Here is a 7,209-nt window from a genome sequence, read left to right as displayed (position 1 = left end):
TTTCTTTTAAACAAGTCTTCTCTTTTAAAAAGTATTAATAAATTTTCGTAGCAAACACGAATATAATAAAGTTTTAGATACGGAGCACAAACTACAATGTTATATTAATCGTATTTTGAACATAGTATATATATATATATCTAAACACAACTACATATACATAGATACACTATAATCCGAAGTGTTGGGCCCGTGCGCAGCACTGGCATAGGCCATCTAGTTAAGGTATAAGTGGCAAACATGTCACTTTGTTTAGTCCCTTCCGTTAAGTCTCCTCTTAGCGTTTAGCACACATCTTAAGAAAATACTAGCGCCTAGGAAAAAAATTAGATGTTTTTACTAAACTATGCTCAATTAAAATTTGCCTATTGCTACTAATTTGACACATTGAGATCTGATCACTTAGCACTTAATAAGGACAAATCTGAAAAATAAGGTTAATTCCTACTTAATCATGTAATTGAACATTTATTTTGGACCAAATAAAAAGGTTAAGAGGACACTTATTGTCAACCACAGGGAGTATAACATGATATACATATGTACAGTAAAGAGTGAAATTTTGTACAATATTTGAAAGCACAATGAAGGTATATGTTGTTATCAAAAGGGCAAATGTGCAAATATACCCCTCAACTTTGCGATTTAGAGTAGATATACCCCTTGTTACAAAAGTGATGTATATATACCCTTGCCGTTACAAAATGGTGCAAATATACCCCTGCCGTTATAAATTGGTGCAAACATACTCTTTTCACTAACGAGATTTTTTTAAAAATCATTCAGGTTGTTATTTTAATTAAAAACGTGACTTTGAAAGAAAAAAAGTCTACTTATTTCTTTTTTTGAGTAGAAATATTTTTCTAAAGCCATATGGTAATTTTTTTTTGGTGTGTCTGGTATGGTTCGTTTAAAAAAATATCTCAGTGACTTTAGCAAAAATAAGTCTACCCACTTTTTAAACGAACCATACCCCACCCTGGCCACCCACCAGAAAAAAAAAATCTATGTGACTTTAGAAAAGTATGTCTACTGAAAAAAAAAATGGGTAGACTTTTTTTTAAAGTCACATACATTTTTTTATTAAAGAAACAACTTAAATGATTTTTTTTAAAAATTTCGTAAGCGAAAAGGATATATTTGCACCATTTTGTAATGGCAGGGGTATATTTGTATTATTTGGTGATGGCAGGAATATATATACACCACTTTTATAATAAGAGATATATCTATTCTAAATCGCAAAATTAAAAAATATATTTGCACTTTTGCCCTTATCAAAAAGAAAGGTGGTCTTGCATTCTTTATTTTGTTTTCATTCAAAAGATGGTTTTGTATTAATCAGTGTTCTGAATTCTGATTTCGGAACCTTCCTGATTGAGCTTTATTCATATAATAAAGATTGTTCTGAATTCTGATTTCAGAACCTTCCTGATTGAGCTTTATTCAGATAATAAAGGCTTCTTTAGTTTACTTTCAACTTTCCTTCTTTCTGTTGAGTATTTTGTTACTTTTCTTTTTTCTACCTTTCTCCGAAAAATGTTTCTCCACTTGACCAGGTGACATCATCATTGTTACTTTAATAAGTTGTATTTTGACAAGCACTTCATATTCTAACAAACGTTCATCAGATATTGCACTTTGTGGCTTGCCATAAGTCCATAACCTGTAGGTTTCGTTTTTTCCTTAAAGGAAAAAAGAAAGTTCAAATAAGTAGTTAAGAACCTAATTTAAAATACAATTGTTCTTGATAAGTATGATGAGCAAAAAATAAATGATGAGCAAAAAATAAAGGACAATAGTGCCTATCACTAAAGGAAGCCCGATGCATGAGCTACTGTTAAGCAGGAGGTTTGAGAAAGGGCTGGACGACCATATTGAATATGTTGTACCTGTAGCATTATCTTGCATTTCTGCAATATATAGACTTTTCACGATTTAAATCCATGAAGCACATATAACAACTTTTATCATTACATCAAGACCTTAATAAAATATGAAAGTTCAAATAAGTAGTTAAGAACTAGATTTAAAATATAATTGCTTTTTATAGGTATAATAAAAAGAATTCGGGGCAATAGTCTTGATACCAAAAGATATAGCCTGATGCACTAAGCTCCTATTAAATGCGAGGTTCGAGAAAAGGCTTGTCATATGAGTTTATTATACGTAGTTTTACTTTGTATTTCTTCAAGAGGTTGTTTTCACGATTGTGAATTCATAATATCTAGGCACATGACAATAACTATTAATGTCGCGCTAAGTCTTCAACATCAAATACTAAAATGACAAAAAGTTAGTTTATTAGTGCTCTTTAAGTCTAGTGGCCCAAATAGTTTGGCTACCAAACCCTACACCACAATGCTAAGGGCTAAAAAGGGGAAGAACAAAAGAGGGAGAGGGGGGAGCGGGGGTGGGGGGGAGGAGAACTTGAGAGTATGGAAGCATTAGTGCATGAAAGTTACAAAGATCATATTATACTAAAAGTGAAAAATTCCAAAGTGCAAAGTTAGATTATTAAAATGTTCATAAAATATTGAATGACCATTTTATCCTTCAGTTCAAATCTATTCATATAATATTTATATACTAAAATGTAATTTACATTTCAAAAAATAACAAAGTGATAGTATATAATAAATGTAAAAGATGAATTGTATGCAGATTGTTCATGTTTCTAAAGTTAATGCCATTTATTGTAATCCATTCAATTTGGAATTGCTTTAATCTTTCACTACCTATTGCAAAGGAAAATAGTCGTATGCATCGTTCATGTTTCTAAAGTTAATAATAATGTCATTTATTATAAGAATTGCTTTAATACTTTCACTACCTACAGTTAATAGCAATCTTTAATATGTCCATTCAATATTTGTTTCTTTCATCTTCCAACCTCCTGATGGGAACTATATTCATTACTTAAATAAAGAGCTCAATGTCACATTTTCGACTTTGAATTATGTAGATGAGAAACGGTGGTACAGCTTCATGTATCTACCACATTTACCGTAGTCTATTTAATATTTTGGGTTACTTTTTCCTTTAATACTTATTGAGGATATAGAACAATTTATATCATTCTTATAAGGAAGTTGATACGATGTATTAGGAGGGTCACGCTTAAAGTCAAAAAAAGAAAAAAAAATTAATATCCTTTGTCCAAGTTGAAGCAATCAAAACTTTTCGACTTCCTCTTTTCATATATACAGGGGCGACTCAACATAATTGGAGGCGTAAAACGAAACTTTAATTAAAGACCTAATACCTACACAAACTTCATATATATTTTATTTGAAATTTATTTTCCAATTTTTTTAGATGCAAAAATATTCCTTAATAATTTTCATATAATCAAGTTCTTCAAATAATGTTTCTTCAATTGTTAATTTTAGGTAAGATCTTATCAATTTCAATTTTGAAAAACATCCTTTCACTAAGGCAATCACTACAGGAACTGTTAACATAATTCTATCAGTAATAGGTTGACAAATTTTAGATAAAAATAAAAGAGTTAGAACGATAAAATTTGATTCAAGAAGTTAATAGAAGGTATGCCCCACTTTAATATGCTTGTTGCAATGCTTGAAAAACCTAAGAAGGAACAAAAAAGAATTACAATTCACTTTGTTCAACACTTCTTGACTGTTGACTATTTGACTCTTATTTTTGACAGGGTATTACTCTAACTTATAAGAGATTTGAAGAAAGAGAATACAAATTAAAAGAATAAAATAATGTGAGTGTTAGTGGACAGAATGTACGAAGGCAAAACAACTTCTTTTTTTAATTTCTTTTATTTAAAAAATATTAAAGAGAATAAAATAATATAAATTTATAAAATATTGTGTTTTGATCATACATAATCAATTTTCTTTAAGAAAAAATTAACATATAACTTATTTTTGGAAGAATGCAATCAAGAAGCCTGCATCTAAAAGGTCACAGCCTTAATGGAGAATGATGGATGCATATAATCTCAATATGTAGCCACCTTGGTGATGGTTAATTAGTATTTTCTTTCGTTGTTCTAAGCGGTGACATTTTGTTTAGCTAATGCAATGGAGGTGGGACTGTTGATATTATGTGATGTAATCAAGTCACTGATCCGAGCTTATGAAGCTTTCTAAGGTGCATTTTAATTACTCTTTCTAATAATTTGTTGTTTCTCAGTAGTTTTTGATTGATTTGCTAAAAACGATGTTTATTTTTCATGATTCATCATATTTTTATCGCTATATAATCTGTGTGATTAAAACGATCACTTTTATCGAAAAATGTTTGTTCCAGGATTAGCATGTTGTTATTAACTTATTATGTTCTCTAATTTCCTTTTTAATGTATCCATGTTTAGGGTACAAAGGCAGAGAAGCCTGTCAAGAAGGAGCCAGCATATCGAAGAAAGTCTATTGAAGTCAAAAGGCGAGATGTTGCCAAAAAGTTTTCAACGGTGAAGAAACCTAAGGGTTGAAGAAGCTTTCCATTGTGGATGGTGGCGATGCCGAAAACCAAAGAAAAAAAAGAGCCTTGAGATTTGTAAGTCGTGCATTTTTTATTTTCATAAGGCTCTTGAGTTTTCTAAGATTCTTTTGAGCAATTTTAAAAGTAAGGTCCACAGTTTGGTTCAATACCTAAACTTGGTAATGTTAATTTTATTTTCATTTTTGTTCTTCCTTCTTTTATATATCTGAATTCTCAAAAGGTTTTGTTTCTTTGAACAAGGGAGAAAAGTTCACGAATAAGGCTCTCTTTGTTAGATACCTGCATATGTTTATTGAGTATATTGTACCTATAACTATTTCGTATTTAATTTTTCTTAATTTTCATCTTTTATTTATATGTTTGTATCTGATGACGTCTAAATGTAACCCATTAATCATTTCTATTCAACTATCAAGTTATAGGATTATATCGTTTGTATTATTTGATGGGACACACGTGTCTAAGAACTAGTTAAATACTACTTGCAGTACAAGAATGTAAGACCAGATTACCTGAAGAATATATGGAAAGTTATCAATTGGAAATATGCCAATGATGTTTATGAGAAAGAATGCCCTTGAACAGGGATACTTGACGTTGTTTTGAGAACACGTTTGTAAAAACTTTTGACGGGAAATAATTGCCGAGTGACATGAGCATCCTATTTTTCGTTTTTTAGTCGCTGGTTTATGTAATTGATGTACGGATCCAGAATAAAACTACTCTTATCTTGTGAGCCCAATTTATGAGATATCCAGTTCATCCAAAAAAAAAAAAAGTAGAAGTAGCAATAGTCTTCTCATTCATATCAAATCCTTCAATAAACTAGAGTTATTAACCCCCATAATCTCCCTTAACATACATTAATGTTTCCATATCTAGGAATTACATTCCGTATATTTACAACAATAAAAAGGGCAGTCCAAAGGCACAAACTCCCCTATGTAGAGTACTTATCGTTCCGGAAAAAGAAAAAAAAAATCCAAAGATCAAAGTGCATTAGGTTAAATATTTTTTGTTAAAGTAAAGTTATAGAAATTTTGCTTTAGAGTTACATTAACATTCAAATAGCAGCTACTTAACAAAGTTTCTCTTTATTTAGTTAAGTTCTTGTAATAAGTCTAAAACACCCCTACTAGTGTCCATGGTACAATTAAAGATTATACCATTTTAGCGACACAAAAGTTAGAGACTGAGTTTATTTTTAAATTACACTTCATGATTCTCTCTCTTTTTTTACTCCATGTGAAAAAGGCGACAACACCTTAGAAAAATAAGATCTTAAATTTAACCAAGCGGACAATAATAAGATATAAAAAGTATAAGTAAATAATAACAAGTTCTCAGGAGACAGTACTTTAAAATTCTATCATAATAAAACGTTACTATTAGATTCTAGTTAATGTTCTAACAGTACTTAATTTGGCCATTAGATAAATTGTTACACATTTACCATATCTCCGTTGATTAGTACTATTGAAGGTTATTGATATAACAATATACGATATCTAGAGTTTGAAGTTAATTATTTGACATCTATTTATGAATTTAATAAATACACAACAAAGTATGTAAACATAGTAACTTTTTGAGGAAAAAAAGTTCGTGAAAAGAAAAAGTGTTTGAATAGTTGTTGGTTTTCTTTTGACGATCGACGAGTACTTTGTTTATGAAAAAAAAAAAAACTTTTCTTTAAATAATAACAGTGCCAAACAATTTCTTTGGAAAAAACTTAAACTAGGCATTTAAAAAAAATATTTTACAATAGTTCATAAATGTTTCACAAGTAAAAGCTCCGCCAGGCATAATCTCGTTGATCAATCATGTATATAGTATCAAGACAGCTTTCATTTTACTTACCATAGCTAAATCATTTTTATACCTAAACCACATAACGGCGTATTAAGGGATTTGTAAGTATTTTGTGAGTGAAAAAATAACTTTCTTTTTAAATTTCTCTTAAAATCACTTGTTTACAAAAATTAAACAGAAACGTTAGTGGAAAATATTTTTGCAATATTTCACAAATAAAGCCTCAGACTTATCCTCTACTTTTTTCTCTTTTACTTTTTCCAACCATATAATCTCATTTATCAATCATGTCAATATAAGGTCAAGACGACTTTCATTATATTTATCATAGCTAGGAGCCCATTTGGATTGGCTTATAGGCAAAAAGTTTGCGCCTTATAAATAAAAAAATAAGTTGGGGTAGTCAACTTATTTTTTTTGGCTTATAAGTCGCTTTCGACTTATAAAGTTCGCTTTTAGATAAACTAAGTTAAATGGGTCAATTATTTTTTTGAGCCTTATTTTAAGCACAAAAATGACTTTAAGTTCTCCACCAAACACTCAAAAAAAAAAAGTAAAACAAAACGACTTATAAGCCAACTTATAAGCCAATCCAAACGGGCTCTAGATCAATTATGATGACATAACGGCATAGTTAATGGATCTGTGAGTATTTGTGAGTGAAAAAAAAAAAACAATATTTTTCTTAATTTCACCCAAAAACACTTCTTTAAAAACTTCTAGAAAAGCACCTTCGGGTGTGGCTGAGTTGGTTTGAGGGGAGGCCTCCCTAAGGGAGGTCGCGGGTTCAACCCCCCCCCCCCCCCCCCCCCCCCCCCAAATGCCTTCTCAATCGAGGCTATCGCACAGAGCTTGCCTAGTGCGGTTTATATCTCTGTGGGGTTTGCGGTTATTCCACACTTTGGGAGATTTACCCGA

Source organism: Lycium ferocissimum, chromosome 7 (assembly GCF_029784015.1).
Source record: "Lycium ferocissimum isolate CSIRO_LF1 chromosome 7, AGI_CSIRO_Lferr_CH_V1, whole genome shotgun sequence".
Taxonomy (NCBI): domain Eukaryota; kingdom Viridiplantae; phylum Streptophyta; class Magnoliopsida; order Solanales; family Solanaceae; genus Lycium; species Lycium ferocissimum.
Note: the sequence above shows the minus strand (reverse complement) of the source record.